The 16,730-nt window shown below is 42.6% G+C and overlaps 1 pseudogene; it reads left to right on the top strand.

The window, feature by feature from the left end:
- The first annotated feature begins 15,527 nt into the window (after positions 1–15,527).
- On the top strand, positions 15,528–16,457 carry LOC118915940 (olfactory receptor 4C46-like; annotated as a pseudogene).
- The last annotated feature ends 273 nt before the right edge of the window (positions 16,458–16,730 follow it).

Genomic DNA, 16,730 nt, shown 5'->3' with positions numbered 1-16,730 from the left:
CACAGAAATCTGTGACTTTCCTATACACTAACAATGAACTAATAGAAAGGAAATCAGGAAAACAAAACCACTCACAATAGCATCAAAAAGAATAAAACACCTAGGAATAAACCTAAACGAAGAAGTGAAAGACTTATAACCTGAAAACTATAAGATACTCTTAAGAGAAATTAAAGAGGACACTCACAAATGGAAACTCATCCCATGCTCCTGGCTAGGAAGAATTACTCTCGTTAAAATGGCCATCCTGCCCAAAGCAATATACAGATTCGATGCAATCCCTATCAAATTACCAATAGCATTCTTCAATGAACTGGAACAAATAGTTCAAAAATTCATATGGAATCACCAAAGACCCTGAATAGTTAAAGCAATCCTGAGAAGGAAGAATAAAGTAGGGGGGATCTTGCTCCCCAACTGCTGTGGCTACTACAAAGCCACAGTAATCAAGACAATTTTGTACTGGCACAAGAACAGATCCACAGACCAGTGGAACAGATGAAAGACTCCAGACATTAACCCAAACATGTATGGTTAATTAATATATGATAAAGGAGCCATGGACATACAATGGGGAAATGACAGTCTCTTCAGCATATGGTGCTGGCAAAACTGGACAGCTACATGTAAGAGAAAGAAACTGGATCACTGTCTAACAACATACACAAAAGTGAATTCGGAATGGATCAAATACCTGAATGTAAGTCATGAAACCATAACACTCTTAGAAAAAAACATAGGGAAAAATCTCTTGGACATAAACTTGAGTGACTTCTTCATGAACATATCTCCCTGGGCAGGGAAACAAAGGCAAAAATGAACAGGTGGGACTATATCAAGCTGAAAAGTTTCTGTACATTAAAGGACACCATCAATAGAACAAAAAGGTATCCTACAGTATGGGAAAATATATTCATAAATGACAGATCCGATAAAGGGTTGACATCCGAAATATATAAAGAGTTCACACACCTCAACAAACAAACAAAAAATACAATCCAATTTAAAAATGGGCAGAGGAGCTGAATAGACAGTTCTCTAAAGAAGAAATTCAGATGGCCAACAGACACATGAAAAGATGCTCCACATTGCTAGTTATCAGAGAAATGCAAATTAAAACCACAATTAGATATCACCTCACACCAGTAAGGATTGCTATCATCGAAAAGACAAACCCCTATGTTTATCACAGCACTATTTACAATAGCCAAGAAATGGAAGCAACCTAAATGTGCATCAGTAGATGAATGGATAAAGAAGATGTAGGACATATACACAATGGAATATTATTCAGCCATAAGAAGAAAATAAATTCTACCATTTGCAACAATATGGATGGAGCTAGAGGGTATTATGCTCAGTGAAATAAGCTAGGTGAAGAAAGACAAGCACAAATTGATTTCACTCGAATGTGGAGTGTAAGAGCAAAGAAAAACTGCAGGAACAGAACAGTAGCAGAATCACAGAACCCACGAATTGACTAACAGTTACCAAAGGGAAAGGGACTGGGGAGGAAGCGTGGGAAGGGATGGATTAGGGCGGGAAAAAGAAAGGGGGCATTACGATTAGCATGTATAATGTGGGGGGAGTACAGGGCGGGCTCTACAACACAGAGAAGTCAAGTAGTGATTTTACAGCCTCTTACTACTCTGATGAACAGTGACTGTGAAGGGGTATGTGGGGGGGACTTGGTGAAGGGGGAGCCCAGTAAACATAATGTTCTTTATGTAATTGTAGATTAATGATACCAAAATAAAAAAATAAACAAAAGTGCATGATTCCCTAGGATCTGATGGGCATTTTTGAGTCCTCTGCTAAACAGAGGGTGTGTCATCAGGGAAGCCAGTTTCCCCATTTCTTACCTATGCAGAACAAAGTCCTCTGCTCCTAAATCTCAAAGGTCCAAAAGCCATGTATGCAGAGGCTCTGAGTGATTCTGTCAAAACCAGGTGCTGGAATCCACGAGCTCGCCTGGGGTTGGGGTGGAACACTGAGGCTCTACTGCCTGGGGAGGGCACGGCTCCCACCCCCAAGGAAACCACAGTTGTTGAGTCATTATTTTCTTAGCTACGACCAGGCGGGCTTTCAGTACAGGAGGGGTTGCTGTCTCGGGCGGTGGCCTCGCAGCAGCCCCCTCCCTGGCCCCAGCTCTCTACCATCTCCAGGGTGAAGCCACAACTCTTTCCTTCCCTTTGCAGCTCGCGTTTTTCTTCCACCTCCTCCTGCGTCTCTAGCGTGTCTCTCAGCAGCACATCCTCAGTTTTCTGCACCTTTCCTCCCCTTTTCAGAGCAGCCCACAACTCGTCTTCCTGTTCTTCCAGTCAGTTCTGAGCTGAGTTCCTCTGGTCGGTAACCCTTTCCAAGGCCACAAGAAACAGCCACCCACATATTTGTGCAGCCCCGTGACCGCTCAGTTCCCCTGAGGAGCCCACTATGCTGCGGAGGGCCAACTCAGTGGCATCTGGTGTCCCCACCCCTCCCCAGGTCTGGGGAGGTCCCATGAGGCACTTTACCCTGGACCAGATACCCCCTGGGGAGTCCCTGGTGAATCCTCACCAACCACTATGGGGATCCCTGGGTGAGTCCCCACCATCAACAGCAGGGGTTCCCTGCTGTCTTCCCAGCACCCAAAGGGGGGTCCAAGGGTATTTCCCTACCATCCATAGGGGCATCCCACCCGCACATTGTGCCCATGAAGACACGTTTACCAGATCCTGCCGACTCATGCTGGAGGCAGCTTTGGGGTGAAGATTCCAGGTGAATATCCTATGAAATACGTGAAACTGAAATAAGTCAAGATAAGAGAAAGTTGGGAGAAACCAATTTTATTGCTCGCAGAGTGCTCCGATGTGCTGGCCAGGCTTGGCTCTGACCATCTCCTCTGGCTGCAGCTCACGATCCACAGCCATGGGGTGCTGTCTGCTTCCTGCCTGCCTCTTCCAGGAGGAGCTCCACTGGTGACAGGCAGATGCCAGACCAAGTAAGTCCCTGGAAAGGAGGGGGAGGAGAGAATGGCTGTTTTCTCTCCACCCATTGCCCCAGATGAGGAGAGGCTCTGCAAAACAACTATTGATATGTAAATGAACAGACTAGTTGGGAGATTCTGGAAATTCAGTCATTTACTGCACACCGGGGCCAAGAGTTGATGCACTGACCCGCCATGACCAGGCTGTGTTACTACTGCTTCCTTCCCGCTGGGCCCAAGCCACTGCTGCCCTTGCTCTCCCAGAGCCACCATCCCTGCTGCATCCACCACAACCCCCGGCCAGTCACTGCAGCGAGACCAAGTCCTGGTTCCATGGGAAGTCTGCACGTACCTGCACCTTATGCGCCAGTGTGACAGCCATGCAGAGCACCCGTACCAATGCACACTCAGTGTTCAGAAGTTAAAAGCTTTTCCTCTAAGATCAGGAACAGCACAGGGATGCTCACTCTCACCAGTTCTGTTTAACATAGTCATGCAAGTCCAAATCAGAGCATTTGTGCAGTGAATAAATAAATAAATAACATATGTATGGGAAAGGAAGAAGTTAAAGTATCTGTTTACAGATGATTGGAAATCCTAATTTGACCAAAAAACTGTTTGAACTAAATGAACTCATTAATTGAAGGGTATAAAATCAACACACTGAAATCAACTTCATTTCTATATCGTAACAAGAAAAATTAGGAAAGCAATCCTATTTTCAATTGCTTCATAAACAATGAAACACTAAGGAATAAATTTAACCAAGGAGGTGAAAGATTTGTACACTGAAAACTCCAAGACATAGATGCAAAGATTAAAGAAGACAGAAAAAAACAGAAAGATATTTCATGCCCTTGGACTGGAAAAATTAATATTGTAAAATGAACATAAAACGTTAGCTCCTTGTGGTGGTGACGACAGCGATACGTACACAGACCTGGTTCACTTCAGTTCTTTATTGTTGCTCAGAAGGTCGGGAGAAGGTGAGTGAAAAGAAGCGACAGCCGGAGGGAGCAAGTGAGAGGAAGAATGAGAGGAGAGAGAGAGAGAGAGAGCTTCTCTTTCCTGCTTATGCCTTATATAAAGGAAGCTGGCCTATGGTGATCAAGATCATGCATGACCTTTAAGCTGATTGGTAGCATGCCTTCTGCATGAGTTGAGCACAAGCGCAGAAGCATGGGGCAAGTCTGTAGGAGCAACTTCCTTATGCTAATGCCACCAAAACAGGAAGGGTGGCACTCAGGAAGCGGGTGCCATCTTAGGGCGTTGGTCAGCTACAGTGGAAGGGCAGTGTTCAGCCATAGTGGGACTCAGCCTCGGCCTTAGGCTGGCCCCTACATCTCCCCCTTTTTTGTTTTTTAACACAATGAGGCTCTGGGACCATGCCTGTCTTAGGTTGTCAGGTAGGTGCAGCATCCTTACCCGTCATAGGGCAACAGACAGCTAAGGTCTGAGCCCTGTCTTAGGTTGGTATGCGTACCTCCTGATCTTACCCGTCTTTGACTACTGGTCCAACATATTGAGCTACACCCTAGGGGAGATGCCTTCCTCTATAGCTGCCATGGCCTGCACCAGAGCCATCCGCACTTCTCGATGTTGCCGTTGCATGGAACAGACTTTTCTCCCAAGTAGGAGAAGACCTACAAGGAGTAATATACCCATAACACCCATGCCTGACCAGGCTTTGGTGGCATTTAGCATGGCTTCAGCAAACTGAGCTACAGACAGCACCTCTACCTTTTGGGAATTAACATTTAATATTTCTAGCCGTAGCTGAGTGGTGAGCATGTCAAACTCACTGGACAAATTGGTGGATAACATCTTGCCTAATTCCCTGGACAGACTGGCAGCTTTAGAGAGGTTATGAAAAGGAATGCCAGTAACACATAGAGCTGTCAAAGGGCAGATATGAGAGATTAAGTGTACTATAGGTAGAGAAAAAGGCGGGAAAGGTATGTGCAGTTTCAGTCACCGGGAGTGGTAGAGGCCAAGCCTTCACCAGACCCCATAGTTCTCTGGGTTCTGCTATCACCTGCTGAAGGATCAGTAGCAGGATCAGCATCAGTGGGGTCGGCATCTCGCACTTCCGGTTCTGGTCTTGCCACTCTCCATGTCAGGCGTTCAGGCACCCAGATGGGATTGTTTCGGTCCTGTGGGAAAACACAAACGGAGCCTCGGTTCCAGATTAACACTGGATCTGGGCCTTTCCATGATCCTTCCAATACATCCTTCCACATAACTGTGGGCATGTCTTTAGGCCTGGAGCGGCGATTATGCTGCTCTGCTGCACTGTGGCCATCTTTGTCCAACGTCAAAAATTTAAAATGAATAATATGATGTTAAGTTTGTCTCTGGGGGATCTGAAGTCTGCCCCTATTCCCCCTTTTTCTTTATAGAGAGCATTTTTAAGGGTCAGGTTGGTGCGCTCTACCACGCCTTGCCCTTGAGGGTTGTAGGGAATACCTGTGGTATGGGTGATATCCATTACCCTTAAAAATCTAAGAAAGGATTGGGATGTATATGCTGGTCCATTATCAGTTTTTACATGCTTGGGCTTTCCCCAGGCCGAAAACGTCTGAAGGCAGTGAGTTATGACATCTCTAGTTTTTTCCCCTGTATGGCAAGAGGCGAAAATGATGCCTGAGCAGGTGTCAACAGACACATGAATATATTTCATCTTGCCAAACTCTGGAATATGAGTGACATCCATTTGCCAAATGTGATTGGGTAGTAGTCCCTTTGGATTGACTCCCTCTGAAATGGTGGGTAAGAGTGTAACACACCATTTACAACTTACTACTATGGCTCTAGCTTGGTCTCTAGTAATATTATATTTTAAGTGAAGGGTGTTTGAATTCACATGAAATTGTTTATGAAATTGTGTGGCTTGTTCTACATGGTCAAATATCACTGATATGTTAGACTCACGGGTCAGGGCATCGGCACATCTGTTTCCCTCAGCAATGGGTCCTGGGAGGGAAGTGTGGGCTCTTACATGTCCAATAAAGAAAGGTGTTGATCGATCCCAGATCAGTTGTTGTAGCTTTCTAAAAATACTGGCAATGGGGGAAGACTGGCTAATATAACTTACATTCTCTAAGATGGACACAGCATTCACTACATACTGACTATCTGCTAAAAGGTTAAAAGGTTCCTGTGAGAAAAGTGTAAAGGCTTGTGCTACAGCCAACAGCTCTGTTTGTTGGGCTGAAGTGGTTGGAAAACTGAATGTCCAAGATTGGTCACCAGTGACCACAGTCCCAATGCCATTCTTTGACCCATCAGTGAACACCACCTTAGCCTTGGGTATGGGATTACATCTTGTGTTTTTAGGAAAGATGATGGGATTAGAGAGGCAGAACTGTAGCCAAGGATGTTTTGGGTAGTGGTTGTCAAAGGAAGCATTGGTGATGGTGTAAGCAACAGCCCATGCATCACAGCATGCAGTAAGTCATTCAATCTGCTCAGCAGTATAAGGTGTTATTATTATGTTTGGGGGAATCCCAAATGTTTTTATAGCTGTCCTGATTCCCTTGATGATCAAATCAGCTATACTATGAGGATACCATCTTAATGTTTTTCCTGGAGAGTGGGCCAGATATACCCAGAGAATTGGCCCTTCCTGCCAAAGTACCCCTGTTGGGCTATTATTACTGGGTATCACTATAAGGAATAGCAATTTGCCATAGTCTATTCTATCTACCTGGGCAAGCTGCAAGCGGGATTGGACTAGGCTCAAGGCTTCCTTGGCTTGCTTACTGAGAGAGCGCGGAGATGATAAATCAAAATCGCCCTTCAGTGTCTCATATAATGGACTGAGCTCTTCATCTGTAAGCTTTAGGAATGGCCTTACCCAATTTACATCTCCAAGGAGTTTTTGAAAATCATTGAGGGTGCTTAAATGATCTGTTCTTATGATCACTTTTAATGGTCTAACAATAGTATCTTCCAATTTTATTCCTAAATACTGTTTGGTACAAGTTACCTGTACCTTTTCTGGTGCTAGTTCTAAGCCCCATTGTTTAAAATGTTCTTGCAAGAAGCAGAGGCCTTCTTCTACTACACTGTTCCTTTCATGACATAAGAGAATATCATCCATATAATGATAGATAATCACTTCAGGGAACCTTTTTCTAACTTCTGCCAGGGCCTTATGTACAAACAATTGACACATAGTAGGGCTATTCGCCATGCCTTGTGGCAACACCTTCCATTCATACCGCTCATCTGGGTGACCATGATTAACGGCTGGTACCGTGAAGGCGAAACTTTTACAATCCTCAGGATGAAGAGGGATGGAAAAGAAACAATCTTTGATATCTATTACAATGGTCTTCCAATCTTTTGGCAGGGCCATAGGCAATGGTAAAGCTAATTGTACTGATCCCATGAGAATCATCTGATTATTTACAGCTCTTAGATCATGCAGCAATCTCCATTTTCCTGATTTCTTTCTTATGACAAATATGGGTGTATTCCATGGGGAAGTAGAACTTTGAAGATGCCCTGCAGCAATTTGCTCTTGCACTAATGTGTGGGCTGCTTCTTTTTTCTCTCTGGTAAGGGGCCACTGAGGAACCCACATGGGCTTCTCTGATTGCCATTGTATTTTTAATCGTTATCTGCCCTCAATGGCCCCGAAGAAAAACCCAGTCCTGGGCCTCCAATCCTACTGGGTACCACTCCTGAGAGCGGGATGGGTGTCTCTCTGCCAGCCAAGTTTTTTCCTATGCCTCTGGTCCCTGTATGGCCCTGCTTCCTCATAATGGACTTTGCCTGATTACTATAGAAGGTTTCTGTTGTTAGTTTAAGATTCATCTGGGTCAGTATGTCTCTTCCCCAGAGAGACACCGGTATGCTCAGCACATAAGGTTGAACTACTCCCTCATGCCCTTCCAGATCTTTCCAGGGGAGTGTGGCAGCACTACATAATGGGGCTTGAGCTATGCCCAGCCCTCTTAGAGTCTGAGCAGCTCGGTTTAGAGGCCAATCTTTAGGCCACTCAGCTTCCCTTATAATGCTGTGATCTGCCCCTGTGTCTAATAGTCCTAAGAAGGTCCTATCTCTAATCTTCAGGAGAAGCATAGGCCTGTCTCCCAGCTCCATTGTGAAACAGGTCAGAGGGGCCCCAGATGATCCAAATCCTGATTGACCTCTTTTCATGTTTTTATTTCCATATTGTCTATGCTTACTAGGAAGCATAAGAATTTGAGCAATGTGGTCTCCAGAATTGATGACTGTAACGCCTCTTGGGGAGGAGACCATAATCTTTGCTACTCCCTCATAATCTGGGTCAATAACTCCTGGGTGTACTATCAATCCTGCTTTGGTTGTGGAACTCCGGCCCAATAGGAGTCCCACTGTATCCTTAGGTAATGGACCTTTAAAATCTGACTCTACTAACTGGACCCCCATCTCGGGTGTCAATACGAGTCTGGTGGTGGCACGGATGTCTACTCCTGCGCGCCCTGCGGTAGCTCTCCTTGGTTCTTCAACTCCAAGCTGGATCCTTGATCTGTCAGATGAAAATGTGTCCTGGGAATTTGTTGGATCACCCCATACATTTGAGGGCCCTGAGGTGGAGGGCCAGGCGTCCCATTTTTTGCCTGCTGCGGGGGTAGTGGGTGTCCCTCCACATCTACTACTGATCTGCACTCTCTTGCCCAATGGTTTCCTTTTCTACATCTGGGACATAATCTCGGTTGTGGTTTGATGTTGGTCACACTGGCTCCTCCTCTGCCTAATTTCGGGCAATCTCGCTTTAAATGACCCATCTGCTTGCAATGGAAGCATGCCCCGGGAGGGGTACTCCTGCTACGCGCCTGTTGCAGTCCCTGAGTTATGGCTGTGGCTATCACTTGTCCTTGCACTACACTATCATTGATGTCTCGGCAAACTTTGAGGTACACATTTAAATCTTTATTTTTCCAAGTCCTGATAGCTTCTTTACACCATTTATTTGCTTGCTCATAGGCCAACTATTTTACTAGGGGCATGGCTGTGTCAGCATCTCCAAATATACGGCTTGCGGTTTGCATCAGTCTCACCAAGAAGTCTGCATAAGGCTCATTTGGTCCTTGGAGTACTTTAGATAATTGACCCTGTAAATCACCAGTGCCCTGGAGTGTCTTCCAGGCCTTGACAGCTGCTGTAGCTATTTGCATATACACTGCAGGCGGGTTATTTATCTGATTATGCTGTCCTAAGTAAGGTCCTGTGCCCATTAGCATCTCTAGGTTCCACTGATTGTTCCCTGCGGCAGCTTTGCGCCGGGCAGTGTCTTGTGAAAGCTCTGCCCACACAGTTTTGAATAGCAGGTACTGACCTCCAGTAAGGCATGCTCTGGCTACATTAGCCCAATCATCTGGTGTTAGATTCTGAGTGGCTAATAACTCCACTATGGCCACAGTGAACGCTGCTTGCACTCCATAGGTGGTGGCAGCTTCCTTTAGGCTTTTTACAAGCTTAAAATCTAGGGCTTGATGGTATCTTTGCTGGGTGTTTGGATCTTCTATTACTGGGAAGGCTGCATTCCCCTCCATGGTTAGCCATTCCCTCCATCTATTCTTGCCCGATTGTTCTTGGCACCCCTGGCCACCACAACATGAGTAACTCTGGTAATGGGGTGGCTCTGCTCTATAGGTTGGAGAGCAAAATGGATGATTTGGGGCGGTTGGCACAATCTCTTCTACCTTACTGCTCTTATTGGGGAGAGGGGCTAAACTAGTCTCTCCTTCCTCTCTGCTTATTCTCAGTTGGCTCAATGAGGGGTACAATGTGGGCCGATGTCCTCTCTGAGCAGCCCTAGCATCTAACTCTTCTCCTGATAATTCTTGGTCCTCTTCCTCATCAGAGAACCCCCTCTGTGTAGATCCTCTTTCAGATGCTCTCGCAGAGGCTCTTTCTTCTTTCACTTCCTCAAGAACCTCCTCTCCTTCCCTTATGTCCTCTCTACAACTAAGTTTATTCTCCTTTAGGCAGCTCCTAACCAGCCCCCATATGGGGAGCGTCCCAGCCGGGAGTGGCTCCCTGCAATCTGCGTTGCGCAGATCATCGCCTAACTTTTCCCACATGGGGGTAGTGATTCTTCCTTCATCTAGGAACCACAGAGCATGCTTCTCTACCATGTGGAGGAAAGCCCTTGCGGTTTTTGTTTTTAATGATGTTCCATTGGCCCTCAGGAGTGCTCTCAAAGGGTCTTCTTCTCTAATTCTAGACACTTCAGATCCCATGTTAGCAATTAAAGGATAAAAGGCTACTCCTAAGTTTATGGGTAAAGGGTACTCTTATCGCTAACCTGCATTCGTCACTATACCGCGAACTTTTCTTGCTTCGTCGCTATCCCGCGAACTTTCACTGGCGCCCTAACTTTTCATAACATTTTTGACAAAACAAAACAGTACAACAAAGAACACTATGACGGACAGACAAAACAGAAATCCCCACCACAGCCTCTTGCTATCTCCTTTCCTACTTCTACTTTCGCCTTGCTCGTTGGTCCACTCACCCTTCTCCTCTGAGGCACCTTCCCGAGCGATCCTTCCGAATGGGGTCCACAGGTACTGCTTCAGGGTAAGAAGCTCTATGGCGTCCGCGTCCGCCAGTTTCTCCTCTGGGTGGTTGGAGAAAAATTCCTGGGTTTCGGCTCCAGATATCGTGTTCGCTCCTTGTGGCGGTGACGACAGTGATACGTACACAGACCTGGTTCACTTCAGTTCTTTATTGTTGCTCGGAAGGTCGGGGGAAGTTGAGTGAGAAGAAGCGACAGCTGGAGGGAGTGAGTGAGAGGAAGAATGAGAGGAGAGAGAGAGAGAGAGAGAGCTTCTCTTTCCTGCTTATGCTTTATATAAAGGAAGCTGGCCTATGGTGATCAAGATCATGCATGACCTTTAAGCTGATTGGTAGCATGCCTTCTGCATGAGTTGAGCATGAGCGCGGAAGCATGGGGCAAGCCTATAGGAGCAACTTCCTTATGCTAATGCCACCAAACCAGGAAGGGTGGCACCCAGGAAGCGGGCGCCATCTTAGGGCATTGGTCAGCTACAGTGGAAAGGCGGTGTTCAGCCATAGTGGGACTCAGCCTCGGCCGTAGGCCGGCCCCTACATGAACATACAACCCAAAGCCATCTACACATTCAAGAAATGCCTATCATAATTTGAACAGCGTTTTTCACAGACATAGAAAAACCTATCCTACAATTTATTTGGAACCAAAAATACCCCAAATAGCCAAAGCAATATTCAGAAAGAAGAGCAAACCTGGAGGCCTCACACTACCTGGTTTCAAGCTATATAACCAAGCTTTATTATCAAAGCAGTATGGTGTTGGCATCAAAGCAGACACTGGAAAAGAAGAGAGAGCCCAGACATACACTCACACATATACTGTTAACTGACTGCTGACGCGATGGGGAAAGAACAGTCCCTCCAATAAGCGGTTTTGGGAAAACTGGATATCTACACGAAAAACAATGAAATAGGACCCCTATTTTAAGTTGAAATGGATCAAAGACAAATATGGCAGGTGATACCATAAAACTCCCAGAAGAAAACATAAGGAAAAGATCTTTGATTCCAATTTTGGATATGATTTCCTGGGTTAGACAAAAAAAGTGCAGGTAAGAAAATCTAAAATCAATACTTAGGATTACATTAAACTGAAGAGTTCTGCACAGCAAAGGGAACAAGTAATAAATTGAAAGGCAGCCTACGAATGGGAAAGATATTTGCAAATCATGTAACTGATAAGGAATTAATTTCCAAAATATATAATAAATTCAAAGAACCTAACAGAAAAAAAAAAAACAGATAACTCAATTAAAATTGGGCCAAAGACCACAATAGACTTTAGGGCAGATCAGTGTTTATTAGATTCACACAATAAGCATATACCATAAGAAAAAGTTAAAAATTGAACTGTCAATTATTTTAAAATGCTCATCAGATGCCATCCTTTTAAAAAAGAGAAGACAATCCACAGCCTAGAGTAAAACACACTACATAAAATCTAAATTTAAATAAAATTTAAAATGACTATTTATTATTACTGTTTATTGAAATTAAAATTAAATATAAAATTATTTTAATAAAAATTTCTATATATAAACTATATTTACATATAACTTTATACTTTTATAAATATATACAGCTTTAACTATAAATTATATGTAAAAATTATCTATGTAGTTATACAGTAAAATAAATATGTGAAAAAGACATATCTAGAATACATAAAGAATATTTACAAGTTAGTAATAAGAAACCTGGAATTGCTACTTTGACATTGTGCAAAGGACATGAAAAGAAACTTTTTAAACTTACAAAAGGTAAGATATACAACTGGGCAATTAGAACATGAAAAGAATGCTTAAAGTCTTTAGTTATCAGGAAAAAAAACAAAAGTCAAAATAATTTATCACCACATATCAGGTAGAAAGACTAAAAGGAAAAAAACTAAAACTAACTAAATACCAAGTGACAAGAATGTGGAACACTTCTTGTGTTTGAAATTGGAGCTCTCTTCTTCTGTTTTGACATCTGTCTGCATTCTCAGTGCTCTCTGCTATTCCATACCCACCATACCACGGGTCCCAAAGATAACTTGGAGTTTCTGTTTGCTTGCATAACCCTCTGATGACTGTGAAAAACAGCTTTTGGCATCAAAAACTTCCAAATTGCAGCTGCACCCTCCCTCCTTTATCTCTCAAGCAATCAACAGGGGGCTTCCAGAGGGTTTAATGGTGATGCAGGGAGAGAAGCTCTGCCCGAGACGGGAGCCCACAGCGTAACCTCAGTACTGGTTCCCACACTGGACTTGGGCCACCTTGCTATTCACATGACATTCCACTTCTTAGAAACTCAAGTTCAGACAGACACACTTGTTTATGTTCCAAGTTCAGGGAATACAATTACCCATTAAAATTCAAAAAAGGGTGTTTCTCAAACATGTGTCTCTAGAATATGTTTCTAAGAATAAGCCTTTCCAACAGAAGAGATAATTAATTCCTGGGAGAGAAAGTAGCCGCTACAAGGTCCTTAACTTTTATGAAAACCTCTTTAAATATCCATGCAGTGCAAGGGGAAATGATTTTTGTTGACCACATCTGCAGAGCAAGATGCATCACGGGGGAAATGACCCATCTGAATGTGTCTACTCCACTATTTCTCACTCTTGCCTACAGGATCAGAGCCATCTATAGAAGATCATTTGTCTATAGTGTTTCAAATGCATCCATTCTAAATTCAAATACAGGTTTTCTGTAAAAATTTCTGAGGCTATAGGCTAGAAGAAAATACTTAGATTTATAAAAACACTTTCTTAAGAGCTTTGATGATGAAAAGTCTGAGTAGTTTCTTTCTGAGTATGTCACATCTTTCATAATGAAAGTTATTTATTTCAAGAAGAGGTCAGTTTGAAGACGGATTGTTTCTGAACACCTCCAAACATAATTAGGTTAATCTAACTCTGTATGGTAAGTTTTTTAACAGGGCAGATGCACCTCAAGGATTTTTTACTTTATGTATATATTTGTAGTCATTATGTTTCATCACTTTTCAAATATATTAACAGGGCATTTATCCTCATGCTGATTCTTCAAAAGATAGTTTGCAAATAATGTTAACCTCTCTTGAGAGATGAAGAATTGGAGACTCACAGATATTAAGTAAATGGTGGGACTCTGTTCACTAATATTAAACACTTTCCTTTGCCCAGATGAGACATCTCGTTTAATAATCAAGACTAATCATGAGACTGAAAACAAAATTTAAGTACATTTCACCTGCAGAAAAGGCCTAAATATGAATATCAAATGACACAAATCATCAGTTGTTCAGTCCAAGCATGAACATGGAGCACCTTTCCTAGGATGTGTAACATGAGTCTCTCTGGCTTCTTTAAAAGTAAAATCGGAGATGAATCCTGACCTTCAGCATGGTTAAATGTTTCTCTGTATCATCACTCAAAATGTAATTCTTCCTGTCTTGGAGTGTACATACACAGTCATAATAGATGAGTCCTTTGTGTGTCCACAACACTGTGAAGAATATGTTCATGTATCTTTCCTCTATAAATTCTCATTAACAACCTGTCAAAATTCTCACTTTATAGATGAGGAAAGATGGACTAAAGATGCTAAGAAGTACCTCCAGGAGAAAGAAGTTGCAAGTGGAAGAGGCAGATTCCAGTCCGGTCTTTCCAGTTCTCAAGCCAATACACAACCACTGTGGCTGCCATTTTCAACGTTCGGCAGAGCAGTCAGGGGCCCAGGAGGTAGGAAATGGGGCTGAGGGAGAGGCCAAGACAAAAGTGACTTTCAGTGAAAGCACTGCCACATTTTTATTAATATCTGGAGATTCCAATATGCTACTGTGTGTGTTTGTGTGTGTGTGTATGTGTGTGTGTACATCCGTTGATGAAATTGTTTCATATACACTAAAGAGATTATTAGTTCAACATTGTTTATTATAACAATGTAGTGCATGGATTAAGAATTTGGAGGAAGTAAATGTTATCAAGTGTAAACTGACCTAAGCTTAGCTCTGCCCTTTATTATTTGCTTTATCTTGAGTAGGACACTTAACTTTTCTATCCTCTTATTTCATACTCGGTAAAATAAGAATGAAAATGGTAATCATCCCTTAGGTTTGTAGTGTGAATTCCATAATCAAATGACTGCAAAATACTTGGAGCCTAGTAAGTATTCAGTAAGTTTTAGTTAATATTACCACTATTATTACTATTAACATAGCCTCTGAGATTGTTTCCTCATTTGCTGAATGGTTGAAAATATACCAACTATAAAAGTTGCTACCATGCTTACCAAGTAGCAATCAATCATTAAAAGTATGTTTATTAGCTTTTATAATGGTATGAGAATTAGACTGCATGCATTATACATTCTTCACACTAGCTCCGGGATCCTTTCATTTAATTCCCATCACCAATACCCTGCTTCCCTTCATTATATTATACTATTTGAATATATTATAAATAGTCTAACACTGGGGTTTCTGTCTCTGGCTTCTGTCCTCTTACTGAACCTCAAACCACTTCATCCAAGACACCCCAAGATCATTAGTGGAGTTATATCCAAGAATTCCCTTTCCTCAAATTCCACTTCATCTGTCCATTCATATTCTCAATTCCTTTTTATGGTCTCCCATCTCCAAAGAATACAGGGAAGAATCCTTAGCTTTGCACTTATGGCCTTTAAATCCATGTTCTACCTCCCTTTTCTTACTTACCTGCCAGGATATGCACGAGCTACAACTTCATGTTAGGCTCTAAGCTGCCTCAGATGACTAAGTGTTCACAAATGATCACTGGCTCTGTGTTGGCAAAAGTTCCTCATGTCCACACTCTTAACAGAATCTTTATCTAGGAGATAATTTAAGTAATATCCAAGAACTCAGAGCTATTTACTCTCTCCAAAACTCTCACAAGAATTCACATTCAGTAGAATCTAGGTAGTTATTATATTTTAGATGGAGAAGCTTAATAAATTGAAGGATGTGTTAATAAAAATTAATTTTTTTCAGGTAATGTAATTAAGATAATATGAAATACATGGAGAATAGAAACAACGTGACAGAATTTGTTCTACTGGGGCTCACAGAGGATTAAAAGATTCAGAGAATGATATTTATTGTGTTTTTTCTCATCTACATCTTTTCTATGGTAGGAAATGTGCTCATCTTGGTCACCATCACCACCAACCCATTATTGGAAACCCCCATGTACTTCTTCCTGGCCTATCTCTCCTTTATTGATGCATGCTTTTCCTCTGTAAATGCCTCTAAACTGATGGTAGATTCACTCCATGAGAAGAAAACCATCTTATTCAATGGATGCATGACACAGATCTTTGGGGAACATTTCTTTGGAGGTGCGGATGTCATCCTGCTGACCGTGATGGCCTATGACTGTTATGTGGCCATCTGCATGCCCTTGCACTATACAACCATCATGAATCGGCGGGTGTGTGGCCTGCTAGTCAGAGTGGTGTGGGTGGGAGCCTTTCTTCATGCAACTATACAGATACTGTTCATCTTCCAATTAACCTTCTGTGGCCCTAACATCATAGATCACTTCATGTGTGACTTGATTCCTTTGCTCAATCTTGCCTGCACTGACACCCACACTCTAGGGCTCTTCGTTGCTGCCAACAGTGGCTTCATCTGTCTGCTAAACTTCCTCCTCTTGATGGGCTCTTATGTGGTCATACTGCGCTCTTTACAGAACCATAGCTTGGATGCTAGACGAAAAGCCCTCTCCACCTGTGTCTCCCACATCACAGCTGTGGTCTTATTCCTTGTTCCCTGCATATTTGTGTACATGAGACCTGCAGCTACTTTATCAATTGATAAAGCAGTTGCTTTATTCTACACTATGTTAACCCCTATGTTAAACCCCTTAATCTATACCTTGAGAAATGCGCAGAAGAAAGATGCCATTACAAAATTGTGTAGTAAGAAAGCTGATAATTAAATGTTTATTCAACTGATAAATAAATGTTTCTGGAGCCCCCATATTGATTCAACTGAAGTAAAGGACAGAAGAATATTTTGGAAGATCTCTGTAAGGAATGCATATAAGATAAAAAAAAAAAGGTGAATTTCTATAAATCATTGATTTTGCACTGAAAGGAATAGAAATGGTAGCAAGCAAAGGAATAAAATCTTAACCTAAGACCATAGTTGGAAAATTCTGCCAAATTAGTTCTACTAACTTCATTCATGATATGGATTAATAGACTTTCAT

The sequence above is a fragment of the Manis pentadactyla genome, chromosome 13, assembly GCF_030020395.1.
Source record: "Manis pentadactyla isolate mManPen7 chromosome 13, mManPen7.hap1, whole genome shotgun sequence".
NCBI lineage: Eukaryota > Metazoa > Chordata > Mammalia > Pholidota > Manidae > Manis > Manis pentadactyla.
Note: the sequence above shows the minus strand (reverse complement) of the source record. Positions and strands in the feature narration are given on the sequence as shown.